Source organism: Protopterus annectens, chromosome 8.part0, assembly GCF_019279795.1.
Source record: "Protopterus annectens isolate FY-2018-M chromosome 8.part0, PAN1.0, whole genome shotgun sequence".
Taxonomy (NCBI): domain Eukaryota; kingdom Metazoa; phylum Chordata; order Ceratodontiformes; family Protopteridae; genus Protopterus; species Protopterus annectens.
Window position 1 is genome coordinate 212,965,250 of NC_056741.1, and position 14,326 is coordinate 212,979,575.

Below are 14,326 nucleotides of genomic sequence, written 5' to 3' on the forward strand. Positions count from 1 at the left end.
ATGGCTTACTTACAGTTAGAGTAGTAAAACACTTAGAAGTCATGTCCTGCAATTCTACTATCAAACCACAAGAAAATTTTAAAAACCATAAAGGGGAAATATAACCCAGACAAAGCAGAGAATATACAAATGTGTATATATGTAAAAAATAATAAATAAGTGCCACAGCAGTATGTGAAAAAAAAAAATGATCACAGCGAAATAAGGTGGCTAAATAACATGTGTTGTGTTATACTGCAGTCATCACCAGAAAATGGATAATCTATGTGCCACCCGACCAAGTGAATGAAAAATGCTTAACAACTATATCATAACCCACTTATGTAGATACTAGTGGGGATTGAGAAAAATGTGTAAAAAATGTGTATAATACATTGATGTTAAAACAGTTCATAGCGCAAACATAGAAATATTATAAATCACAAAAAATTGTTATAACGTATCCCTGTTTGCCTTAAGAACACAAGCAAGACTAACACTATCGTTCATGCCCGGAAACTTGGTGGCATCCAACTTAAGCTGCCAAGTCAATTCCCTGCTCGCAAGGCGAGTCTCCCAGTCACCACCTCTGGGGTCATGAATGACTCGCTCCAATACAAAAAATTTTATGTTCATGTGATTGCAGATTAAAGAGTGTTTAAAAAAGGCATTGGTCTCTTTGTTCTTTGCAATGTCATAAACATGCTTATAGATTCTCTTTTTGAGCATTCTTTCGGTTTTACCCACGTAAAAACCATGACGAATGAGACAAATGCCAAGATAAACCACCCCAGAGGAAGTGCATGAATAATAACCTTGGGCCCTTAAGTTTACACGTCTAGATGGTAAATACACATGGTCATCATCTAACATGTAGGGACATTGGTTACACATCCCGCATTTAAACGACCCTGCCCTTTTAAATGAATAGGTGGTTGAAAAATTACTCTGGGTGTGAGGTGCTTGCTCAAACAAACCCTTAAGGTTGGTGTCCCTCTTCCTTATAAAATGTACATTGTCAGGCAGTAATGTACGGATGTCTTCTTGTGATGTTAATATGGGCCAAAAAGAACGCATAGTGTTTTCAATCAGTTGTGAGTCGTTAGCGTATGTGTAAACAAAACTCTTCTGCATGTTCGAAGAACTTGCTGATGACAATGTAGGCAAAGGCAGACCTTTACCTAGTAGAGGGAGATATGCAGAATCCCTTTTCTCAACAATTTCCACAATTACATTCTGGACCAGTTGAGGAGGATAACCTCTTTCAAGAAATAGAGTTTTCAAAAATTCTACTTCCTTTAAGAACAAATTAGGGGAACTGCACATCCTTGATGCTCTTATAAGTTGGCCTTTAACTATACCTTTCTTAATGTAGAATGGATGAGAACTATCAAAGTGCAAAAATGCATTGGAAAAAGTGTTTTTCCTATAAATTTGTTTGAAAATCCATTTTTTCTGTGTCCTTGGTTAAGAGCACATCTAAATAATGCAAAGAAACCTCACTGATGTCATAGGTAAAGGAAAGAAAGTCCGTAGTAGAGTTAATATAGTCAAAAAACTCAAGAAAACTTTCCTTGCTGCCCTGCCAAGATAAACAAATGTCATCCAAATAACGCTTATAAAAGACAATAAAGTCTTTCCATTTGGTAGAGTGGATATAGAACTTCTCCCATTTGTATAATACAATATTCGCGTATGCTGATGCACATGGAGCGCCCATGACCACTCCTTTTCTTTGCCTGAAAAATTCCCCGTTGAAAAAAATGAAGTTGTTGTGTAGAATGATGTCCATGAATTCTACTAGTAAATTAACTAGGTTGTTACTCAACCCAGATTCACAAACTAAGATTTCATTAAACCAATCAATACCTATAGTGTGTGGTGTACTGGGGAATAATTCAGTGACATCTATAGTGACCATCAGTAGGTCTGGGTTACAGACTCTAGAAGGAATACTAGCCAAAAACTCCCATGAGTCTTTGCAAATGAAAGTAAGTGTAGAAACAAAATGCTTTAAATTGTGATCCACAAATTTACTAAGGGGTTCGGTGATTCCACCTGCCCCAGCCACAATAGGTCTGAATTTCAAAGGTTCCAGCCCTTTGTGAACCTTAGGAATTCCAAAAAGGACTGGAATTTTTGGCTTAGGGACACATAGATAATTGAACAGGTATTCATTAATTGCCCCTTGGAGCAGATAGTCCTGCAAAATGTAGTTAATTTTAGCATAAGCGACGTTAAGCTCATTTTTAGAAATTTGTTCATAGGTGTTAGTATCTTGTAAGAGATTGTGAATAGAGTTTTCATAGTCTAGACTGTACATAAGGACCGCCCCGCCCCCCCCCTTGTCGGGTTTCATAACCCTGATGTTTTCTTTCTTTAATGAGTCAATCACCAAATATAATTGGGAGTTGCAGGTGTTCTGAGAGGTGTTAAAATTTTTAGAAAGATTCAACCTAAATGTTTTTTCTACCAACTCTTCAAATGTTTTGAGACTAGGGTGTGTAGGTGGATTAAATGTACTACGCCTACTAATGACACTGTCAGATGGAATTAGGTCTTTAAAATATAGGGCCAAATTCAAATTTCTAATAAACAGCTTTAATTCAATTAACAATCTGGGCAGAAAAGATGGTCTAGGGGGAACATAGTGTAAACCCTTTGTAAAAACATCGAAAAATTCAGGAGTGACCGCAGACTCTGTGTAGTTGGAAATTTTAAAATTGTTACTGGAAACTACCTGGTAGTTTGGTTTCAACCCACCAGAAACAACCACATTTGAAATTGTAGTTTCCAAATCAATTACTGTCTGCGTGTCCTCCCCCAATTCTGTTGGTGAGGTGTGTTGATTCTCCCCATTGGTCTGCCCTGGGGGAATTGAAAAACCTGCGGTTGATTTTCGCCACCTTTTTGAGCTAGGCGCTCACTCCTACTAAGTGGTTCCATGTTTGGTGTACTAACAAAATTCCTGTTTTCATTAGGAATATGTGAACCATCTGGATCAGAAGCTGTCTGTTTGTGCCTACCTGGTATTGGATAGGCTTTACCCTCTCTGTATTCAGCCAAATCCCTGTCTAGTTTCCTGGCCTTCCTGTCTAAAGTCTTTAAACAATGTTGGTCCACTTCCAAAAAAACATCATTATATTTCTTTTTGTAACCTAAGAAATTCTTGTGTTTGACAATACTGTCATTAAGTAAAGTTAATTCATTCAACATGACATTAGATTTGTGTTGATAGTCTTGCACCATAAGCTGTAACATTTCTAAACCAGTTTTATTAAAAAGATCAACAAGTTGAGAATGCAATGATGAGCCTAAACTGGCACCATTAGGAAATTTATAACAACGGAGCCCTTGGACTCGTTGTACTCTAATGCATTCATTAAGGTAGTTAATTTCAAGCTGCGTATTTTTATAAGCATAAAGTTTGTTATTAAAAGTTTCAAAGTCAAAGTTAAGTTGTTCATGACAGTTGCTGAAAGTACCTTGTTTTAGCATGGGCTGCTGTTCATATCCAATTCAATCCAATATTGATTACCTCTTTGTTGTTTTACCGACTGTAGCTGGGGCTTGGGTAATTTTTGAAAACCCGTGGAGATTGATGAAGTTTGTTGGGTTGGAGGAGTTGCATGTTAGCCAATCAATATTATAATCTCCTAGTATTATGGTTTCTTGAAGAAGTGAGTTAGAGTCCAAGTAAAGTAGATTTTCTACAGTATGTGTATTGTTACCTGGTGGAAGGAAGCAGCTGATTATGTTTATGTTTTTTTTTTAGTATTAATATATAGTTTAGCAATTATAACTTCTGCTGATCCTAATGTAAGTAATGAAAAGTCCAGTATTTGATTGTTCTGTTGTTTTTTAAATAAGATTGCAACATCCCACCTTTTTTGGTTGTTCTTTCTTTGCGCAGTAAGTTATAGCCAGGAGGAATTATTTCTTTATTAGCTGGCATGTTTCCATGAGCAGGAGAATTTCAGGAGAGCAGATTTTGTTTGTTCATAGGTTCATAGGTAGGTACTAGGCTATTGGCCCAAGGGCCTAAGTAAGCCTAGCCAACAAGGTTTCCTGTGCCCCTGTCAAGTAGAGCCACAGAAGTGATATCCAGGGTGTTATTTCCTATTTCCCATCCACTTATCAAGATTTTTCTTGAAGAGTGCTAATGAGTAACTTTGCTTGACACAGATGGGTAGCTTGTTTCAGAGTATGGGAAGGCTCTGAGACAGGAATCTATCCCTCCAGCATGTCCTGTTTAGTGTGGTGACAAGGATTAGGTCCCTAGAGTGTGTAGCTTGGAGGGATTGGGATTTCTTTAGGTGTAGCATGTCCATCAGCTCTGGGTTTGACATAGCTTTATATGTTAGGCAGAGATCACCTCGGAGTAGGCAATATGCTATGGAGTAAAGCCAGAGTTTTTTGAGACGGTCAGTGTAGGGCATCTGTTTGAGGTCAGTAATCCTCTTTGTGAGGTACTTCTGTGGCCTTTCCAGCTGCTGCAGATGTCTTGTGAGGTACATTTCAAAAGGTGCATTGTACTCTGTAATGGGTGTAATAAGTGTCGAGTAGAGGGGAACAATGACCTCTTTTTTCCTAGATGAGAACCCTTTTGTGATAAGGTGTGCCATGTAAAAGGATTTCCTGACCACTGTGGCGATGTGATTATCAAAGGAGAGACTACTGTCCACCTGGGTTCCCAGGTCTCTTATCACACATTTGGCATTAAGTAGACTGCCGCCTATGTGGTGGTTCATGGGTACAGAGTTTTTACCAAAGGGGATGATAATGCACTTTTTGGCATTGAGCTTGAGGCCATGGCTGTGACATCAGGCATCTGTCTCAGTGAGGCCCTTCTGTAGGATGTCCACATCATTTGGGGACTCAGCTATGGCTCCTAGTTTGCAGTCATCTGCAAACTTCATTAGCTAAAGACGTTCTGTGTTAGCCTGTACTTCAGAGAAGTAGATACCAAACAGGAGAGGTCCCAGGACTGAACCCTGTGGTACTCCACTTGTCACTGGTTTGAAGTCAGATTTGGAGTCTGCAACTTTTAGAGCGTGTTTTCTGTCAGCGAGCCAGTTGGCAACCCATCTTGTGACGTAGGGATTTATACCTAGTTTAGTGAGTTTAACTATAATTCCAAAATGGGGAATGGTGTCGAAAGCCTTGGATAGGTCAAGATAGGCTGTGTGAACCACCTTACCCTCGTCTACAGCTTTATTGACTGCCTCAAAGAAGTCAATGAGGTTCAGGAGGCATGATCTGCCTTTCACAAACCTGAACTGGGTGGGGTAAAGAGTTTGGAGGTTACCAATGTCTTTGTTTATGAGTTCCATGATGATACGTTCCATGGCCTTACAGACCAGCCTCCTCAGGCTAATAGGGTGATAGTTCCTGGGATCAATGGTGGCTCCCCCTTTGTGGAGTGGGATAATTGTTGCTGTGCACCATTCAGTGGGCACAAAGCCTGATGTGATTGAACATGGTGCTTAGGTGGGGAGCCAGTTCGTTCTGAAGTTCGTGTAAAACGCAGCCTGGGATGTTGTCCAATCCCATGGATGCTGTGTTTTTGGCTTTAGAGAGTGCAGCTTTTACCTGCATAGTTGTGATTACAGGGGCTCTGCATTCTTCCTGTATAGTTATGGGCCCTTTAGGGAGTGAGAGGAGGGTAAAGTTAGCACTGAACCTATCTGCCAGGACGTTGGCAATATCAGTTGGTTCTGTAATTTTCATTCCATTGTGCTGTAACTCAGAGCAGATCTGGGTGTCGCCATTGAGATTCTTGACATAGCTATAGAATGCTTTGTGGTTGTCCTTAGACTCAGTGGTGATTTTGTTTTTGTAGCTAGCTTTGGAGGATCTTATAAGGAATCTCTGCTTTTTACTGAGGCTGACCAGGGAACTCCTCCACTCATGGGATTTTACTCTCTTTTGCAACAGTTTCTTCCTTCTGTTGTAAAGTTTGTTTATGGCAGGGGACCACCAGATTGGCTTCCTTTTTTTGGAGGAAAGTGCCTTGGTTCTGTCTGGGATAGCACGATCCATGCACTCATGTAAGTGCTTATAGAGTGCATCTCTGTAGGATTCAGCAGTCGTAACTGTATTGTCAATCTGCATGGGTGTCATGAAGTTCGCCACTTCTGTCTTAAGAAGCATGAAGTTGGCTTTGGAGAAATTTTTTACCGTGCTTTCCTTAATGGGGGGTGGGGCGGGATGTGGATATCTAGGGTGATTAGCTTATGGTCGGATCTGACCAACGAGGAGTTGACTTCAGGTGTGGAACACCGGTCACTCATGTTGGTAATGACTAGGTCTAGGATGTTGTTGCCCCCTGGTAGGGGTGTGGATAAGTTGATCCAGGGCATTGGAATTTATGAATTCCTGAAAGCGTTGAGCGAAGGAGTTGGTACATGAGTAGTTTTCCCAGTTAATGGTGGGGTAGTTGAAATCACCCATTATTAGGATGTTTGGTTGAACCCTAATATTTTCCAGTATATCAAGAAAAGAGGAGTGGGACTCCTGGGGCATGGTGGGGGATCTGTAGCAAGCTACAATTTGGAATGCAGTTTTGCCCAGAGTTAGTTGCACTTAGATAACCTCGGATGCATTATGCTGAGCAACTGGCCTGGAGGTGTGGATATCCTTAATGAATATGGACACACCTCCACCTTTGGTGTTCCAGACCAGGTTAGGTAGCTGAAAATTGTGGTATGAGTTATAGGCTGGTAATGCAGGGGTGCTCTCTGGAGGCTTGAACCAGGTCTCAGTCACTGCACAGATATCAATGTTCTCCATTTTAAGGAGTGCCTCGAGTGAGTGCATTTTGAGATTTAGATTTCTAGCATTAAGTACCATCACCCTCAGTTTTTGCTTGCCTGTTCGTGTTACGGTGGTGAATTTGTCATTTGACCCTTGCCTAAAAAAGAACTATAAGGGCAGCAAGTGCCTTAGCCAGTATCCGGAATCCCAGGGATGACAGGTGCAGGCCATCTCTGGCAAAGCATCGTGGTCTGTCGACCATGTCATCCCAGGCAGACAGATACTGGATCCCCTTAGAATGACACCAGAAGCTTAGCCAATTTTTGAAGTTAATCATTTTGTCCTTGTACTGTGCTATCATTCTGGGCTATGGCAGGATGCTACTTAGGGCTAGGGTCATAACTGCCTGGGCTACAAGATCAGAGAGCTCTTCCATGTCTCTTTTCATGTAGTCCAGGGAGGTATATCTCAGGTCGTTCACATCAACATGGACAATGACAGAGTCATATTTGTACTTGTTGTGGAGTGACCTGAGTGCATGGGATACGTGGCGGATCCTGGTACTGGACAGGCAGCTGACAGTAACCTTCTCCTTGTTTAGCCTGAGGAATTGGATATCAGTGTGTCTGACTATAGAGTCACCTATGACTAGTGTGTTAGGTATGTTGTTTTGCCTTATGGGCTGTGGTTGAGTGGCACACTGAGTCTGTGGGCTATGTGTTGGGGGGGGTGGAGGTTACTTGCGTTTCTGCTTTGGAGGTCTCTGTTGCTTGAGCAGATTATTATTGAGAGCCTCCGCAAATGTTTTTGTGTTTTTATGTGTGGATTTTGGTGGTGTATGTTTAGTGGGACAATGTGATGAGTGTGGTGTGGTGCAAGTGTTTACCTTCTCCTCTGGACTGTCAAGTTCAGTCTTGGTTGGAGAGCTTTACCTCCAGTTCAGCTAGGTAAATGCATCTCTCACAGGTTGTGGCGTTGGGTGGTAGGAGGAGAGGGTTGTCTGTGTACATGAGGCAATTGCTACATTGCCCCAAGATGTCCAGATTCATCAGATAGACAGGAGAGAACACTGGGAGCTGACCCTTGGACATACCTGAATAAAAAATACTTTCCTCTAGACAAGTGAGGAAAGTGAGTATAAGAGCTGCTTTTCTCTAAGCAAGTGAGGAAAGTAAGTACAAAAACTGTTTTCCTCTAGATAAAGAGGAAAGTTGAGTGCTGTAGTACTTTGTAGCTTATTTAATGCTAACAACAAGTTCTGAAAAAGTGCTGAGCACGAATAAGCAAATTCAAGTGCTAAAACTAAGAATCTGTACCTGGATCTTGTGATAGATAGGCTACCTAGTGCTTATCACTCCCAAATGCTTCTAATGTTCATGTTAAGCAGAAGCAGATCTGAGGCTTTTTTGGGGAGATGTGGAAGGGTGTAAGTGGAGTTTTGTATTATTGCGTGATCCATGGGGTTGTTAGGGCCAGGATTTGGGTGTACACCTCTACAAAGAGCTAGCTTTGGTGTGGATGATGTTAGTAACACTTAAGTGGTTATGTTAAGCATTGCTTGTTAGTTTGGTGTGTTGGCAATGGGGTGAATGGGATTTGGTGGCAACGGGGTGAATGTGATGTGGTGAATGAGAGCTATGTAAAAGATGGAGGGGTAAAGGTGTTGACAGTTATGTTAGTGTTGGTAGTGGCATGATGAGGTGGTGATATGGGATTAGTGTGGTAGTATGAGGTAATATGTGCAAGTAGTGTGAGGACTAAAAAAGTTAAGACGTTAATAACGTTCATATTTAAGTTAAAGTATGTTGGGATTTGGGCTAGTGAAAGTAAGGTGGCTCTTTTGAGATGTTTGTAATGATGATAGTTAATGATGACATGTAAGATTACTTATTAGGTTGTAAGAAGGAAGCATGGGGGTTATAAGTAATAGTAAGGTCAAATCTGTATGTAGTGACAGGCTGTTGTGAGAGTATTAGTTGAAGGTGTTGTGAAATAGGAGGTGACTAGATAGGTCGGAGTGGCTGAGAGATTTTTAAATGTTGCAGAGTGCTGATTTGCATATGTGAAGTGGTGGGAGTGGCTAGATAGTATAAATCTAATGAAAGAGGGGGTGGGTGGGAATGAAGGTACAGTATGGAAGCAATGTGAGCCCAAGCGAAGCAAGGACGAATGAAGCAGGCTGAGCCTGAGAGCATTTGGTAGAGTGGATATAGAACTTCTCCCATTTGTATAATACAATATTCGCGTATGCTGATGCACATGGGCGCCCATGACCACTCCTTTTCTTTGCCTGAAAAATTCCCGTTGAAAAAATGAAGTTGTTGTGTAGAATGATGTCCATGAATTCTACTAGTAAATTAACTAGGTTGTTACTCAACCCAGATTCACAAACTAAGATTTCATTAAACCAATCAATACCTATAGTGTGTGGTGTACTGGGGAATAATTCAGTGACATCTATAGTGACCATCAGTAGGTCTGGGTTACAGACTCTAGAAGGAATACTAGCCAAAAACTCCCATGAGTCTTTGCAAATGAAAGTAAGTGTAGAAACAAAATGCTTTAAATTGTGATCCACAAATTTACTAAGGGGTTCGGTGATTCCACCTGCCCCAGCCACAATAGGTCTGAATTTCAAAGGTTCCAGCCCTTTGTGAACCTTAGGAATTCCAAAAGGACTGGAATTTTTGGCTTAGGGACACATAGATAATTGAACAGGTATTCATTAATTGCCCCTTGGAGCAGATAGTCCTGCAAAATGTAGTTAATTTTAGCATAAGCGACGTTAAGCTCATTTTTAGAAATTTGTTCATAGGTGTTAGTATCTTGTAAGAGATTGTGAATAGAGTTTTCATAGTCTAGACTGTACATAAGGACCGCCCCTTTGTCGGGTTTCATAACCCTGATGTTTTCTTTCTTTAATGAGTCAATCACCAAATATAATTGGGAGTTGCAGGTGTTCTGAGAGGTGTTAAAATTTTAGAAAGATTCAACCTAAATGTTTTCTACCAACTCTTCAAATCTTTTGAGACTAGGGTGTGTAGTTGGATTAGATGTACTAAGCCTACTAATGACACTGTCAGATGGAATTAGGTCTTTAAAATATAGGGCCAAATTCAAATTTCTAATAAACAGCTTTAATTCAATTAACAATCTGGGCAGAAAAGATGGTCTAGGGGGAACATAGTGTAAACCCTTTGTAAAACATCGAAAAATTCAGGAGTGACCGCAGACTCTGTGTAGTTGGAAATTTTAAAATTGTTACTGGAAACTACCTGGTAGTTTGGTTTCAACCCACCAGAAACAACCACATTTGAAATTGTAGTTTCCAAATCAATTACTGTCTGCGTGTCCTCCCCCAATTCTGTTGGTGAGGTGTGTTGATTCTCCCCATTGGTCTGCCCTGGGGGAATTGAAAAACCTGCGGTTGATTTTCGCCACCTTTTTGAGCTAGGCGCTCACTCCTACTAAGTGGTTCCATGTTTGGTGTACTAACAAAATTCCTGTTTTCATTAGGAATATGTGAACCATCTGGATCAGAAGCTGTCTGTTTGTGCCTACCTGGTATTGGATAGGCTTTACCCTCTCTGTATTCAGCCAAATCCCTGTCTAGTTTCCTGGCCTTCCTGTCTAAAGTCTTTAAACAATGTTGGTCCACTTCCAAAAAAACATCATTATATTTCTTTTTGTAACCTAAGAAATTCTTGTGTTTGACAATACTGTCATTAAGTAAAGTTAATTCATTCAACATGACATTAGATTTGTGTTGATAGTCTTGCACCATAAGCTGTAACATTTCTAAACCAGTTTTATTAAAAAGATCAACAAGTTGAGAATGCAATGATGAGCCTAAACTGGCACCATTAGGAAATTTATAACAACGGAGCCCTTGGACTCGTTGTACTCTAATGCATTCATTAAGGTAGTTAATTTCAAGCGTATTTTTATAAGCATAAAGTTTGTTATTAAAAGTTTCAAAGTCAAAGTTAAGTTGTTCATGACAGTTGCTGAAAGTACCTTGTTTTAGCATGGGCTGCTGTTCATATCCAATTCAATCCAATATTGATTACCTCTTTGTTGTTTTACCGACTGTAGCTGGGGCTTGGGTAATTTTGAAAACCCGTGGAGATTGATGAAGTTTGTTGGGTTGGAGGAGTTGCATGTTAGCCAATCAATATTATAATCTCCTAGTATTATGGTTTCTTGAAGAAGTGAGTTAGAGTCCAAGTAAAGTAGATTTTCTACAGTATGTGTATTGTTACCTGGTGGAAGGAAGCAGCTGATTATGTTTATGTTTTTTAGTATTAATATATAGTTTAGCAATTATAACTTCTGCTGATCCTAATGTAAGTAATGAAAGTCCAGTATTTGATTGTTCTGTTGTTTTTAAATAAGATTGCAACATCCCACCTTTTTGGTTGTTCTTTCTTTCGCAGTAAGTTATAGCCAGGAGGAATTATTTCTTTATTAGCTGGCATGTTTCCATGAGCAGGAGAATTTCAGGAGAGCAGATTTTGTTTGTTCATAGGTTCATAGGTAGGTACTAGGCTATTGGCCCAAGGGCCTAAGTAAGCCTAGCCAACAAGGTTTCCTGTGCCCCTGTCAAGTAGAGCCACAGAAGTGATATCCAGGGTGTTATTTCCTATTTCCCATCCACTTATCAAGATTTTTCTTGAAGAGTGCTAATGAGTAACTTTGCTTGACACAGATGGGTAGCTTGTTTCAGAGTATGGGAAGGCTCTGAGACAGGAATCTATCCCTCCAGCATGTCCTGTTTAGTGTGGTGACAAGGATTAGGTCCCTAGAGCGTGTAGCTTGGAGGGATTGGGATTTCTTTAGGTGTAGCATGTCCATCAGCTCTGGGTTTGACATAGCTTTATATGTTAGGCAGAGATCACCTCGGAGTAGGCAATATGCTATGGAGTAAAGCCAGAGTTTTTTGAGACGGTATTGTATAACTTGTTAATGGCAGATGTCCACTAGGCAGGCTTGTTCTTTCTTCAGGATCTTGTTTTGATCCTGTCAGGTATGGCTGAGTCAATACATTTGTATAGATGCTTACACAAGGCATTGGTGTAAATCCCAGTATAGATGACCATGCCATCAGGGTCTGTATTAGATAAACAAATGGTTATCTAATCGTACGCTGATATCATCGAAAATCCAGGCTCTCAACATGGTTTTTGTGAGATCGCAGTACAGTGAAGATGGGGGTATTTGCCCTTTCCTCACTGTAGTGTGATCTTGGAGTTGGAATATATATATTTAGCAGAGGGGTGTGGGGGGGGTGCAGCCCTCCACAATTGCGATTTCGAGTTCCGGGATTTTCGATGATATCAATGTTTGATTAGATAAACTTTTGTTTATCTAATATAGACCCTGCCATCAGTGGGGGCAGGGACTACGACGCTATTAATGCCATCATTTATTAGGTTGTAATTGGCTTTGGAGAAGTTTTTTAGCCTAGTTGCTGCTAATGGGTGGTCAGCTTTTATTGCTACTTTTAATGACACTGATTTATTATCAAATATCACTAGGGAGGGCCGCACACATGGGGTGATGCAACGATCACCCATGTTAGTGAGTACCAGATCCAGAATGTCTGGGCCCCTTGTGGGGGTGTCAGACAACTGGTCCAGGGTGCTGGAAGTGATGAAGTCCAAGACCTTTGAGCAAGTGTGTTAGTATATGTATAATTTACCCAATATACGGATGGGTAGTTAAAGTCATCTAAAACTAGGGTGTTTGGTTGTATCTTGAGCAGTTCAAGTAGATCCAAGTATACAGTGTGGGTATCCTGGTTCATGGAGGGGTGGTATAACTAGCAATAACTTGGAGAGGGGTTTTGCGTACAGTCAGTTGGACCTGGATTAGTTCAAGGGAATCACTTTGTTTAATCAGTCTAGAGGTGTGTCTATCTTTGATGAATATTGATACTCCACCTCCTTTAGTTCTCACACTTTCAGTTTGTGATCTGAATTTGTGGAAGCAATTAGAACCCAGTATGGCCAAGGTGCTTTACATGGCCTTAAACAAAGTCTCTGTTTTTGCACAGATGTCAGCATCTTCCAAAGTGAGAGCTGCTTCCAGTGAGTGCAGTTTTAGGTTTAAGACTCCAAGCATTTAGCAGCATAAACTTTAGGTTGCTTTTTGAAGATATTTTACATAGGGAATTTTTTGTTTTGTTGCACTATGGGGTAGGCAATAGCCTTAGCCAGTACCTGAAATCCCAGAGGTGACAGATGAAGACCATCTCTGGCAAAGGAGTGTGATCTATCTACCATGTCATCCCAGGTTAACAGGTACTGGATCCCCTTAGAATGACACCAGAAACTAAGCCAATTGTTGAAGTCAATAATTTTTTGTATCATCTTAGGTGAAGTTAGTGTGCTGCTCAAGGCTAGGGACATACCTGCCTGAGGCACATATTCAGAGAACTCAGTCATGTCTTTCTTCGTATAGTCCAGTGAAGTACATCTCAAGTCATTCACACCAACATGAACTATGACAGTCATAATGGTACTTATTGTGGAACTGACTTAAGTGTGTTTGTGTGTGTGTGTGTGTGTGTGATCTGGCAGTAGTTCCTGGCACTCCACAGACAGCTGACTGTAACCTTCTGCTTGTCCAGCCTGGTGAATCAGCAATACTTCTCAAGCTGGAAACATCAAAAATCTGGACAAAGGCCTATGAAAAGTAGGAACAACTGGCCAAAAATCTGTGCACTGATTAGCATAGCATTTGCATGCATAATTATGCAACCCCACTCACTCCAGTAAAATTATGGCATACCAACATTCAAAAGCAAATTGAAAACCAGACAAAATATTAAACCAGACTCTGTTCATGAAAAGTTGAAAGTAGAAATTTGTTATTTGCAAGCTGTTCTGTATAACTACTGTCATGAGTTGTCAAGGTCTTTGCTGCAGAAGGGCGATGGTTACATTTCTCCATTCACTTGCACAAAGCCCATTTGTGGGTTACTTTTAAATAGTGATTCTAGTGGTCCTGAAAAGTTGCATTTAATGTTATTAATCTTCCCTGGGATATTACTGTGGCCCATGGATGCAGTGCTCTTTGTCTTGGAGAGTGCATCGAGGATCTGTTCTCTACTGGTTGTTGGGGGTATTTCTTAAGGGAGGGGATGGTAAAATTGGAGCTAAATTTGTCTGCCAATAGATTATTTATGATCAGTATATGTCGTTCCAATTACAATTATTAAATATAAACCCCCACCCCCATATCTTCACAGATTTCCGGTTTTAAGAGAGACAGAGCAAAATTTTGACCCAAAATCAGGGACAGCTAAGACTGTGTTCGTGGATGTGTGATGTTACTACTTTTGTGTAAATTAGATGGTGGAATTACTTTGCATGTACACTGTATTTCTTCTTGGCCCTCTTTTGTCTAGTTAATATGGTGAGTGTCCAGCTACCCATGTCTGTCTTATGTTGTAAAGTATAGGTTGGGTGAAAAAATAGCATTGTGTTTCTGTGTATATTACTGTTTGCTCAAAAGCAAATTACATTGACCTTAACATTTGTATGTTTGACATTGATACGTGTTTTTAATGTTTTATAAAATTCTAACT

At 40.4% G+C, this 14,326-nt stretch overlaps 1 protein-coding gene across 1 annotated transcript in view; it reads left to right on the plus strand.

Annotated features, from left to right (window-relative positions):
- LOC122808703 (endothelin-converting enzyme 1-like) overlaps window positions 1-14,326 on the plus strand; it is a 1,298,251-nt gene that overhangs the window by 249,702 nt on the left and 1,034,223 nt on the right. The gene's annotated exons all lie outside the window — the stretch shown is intronic.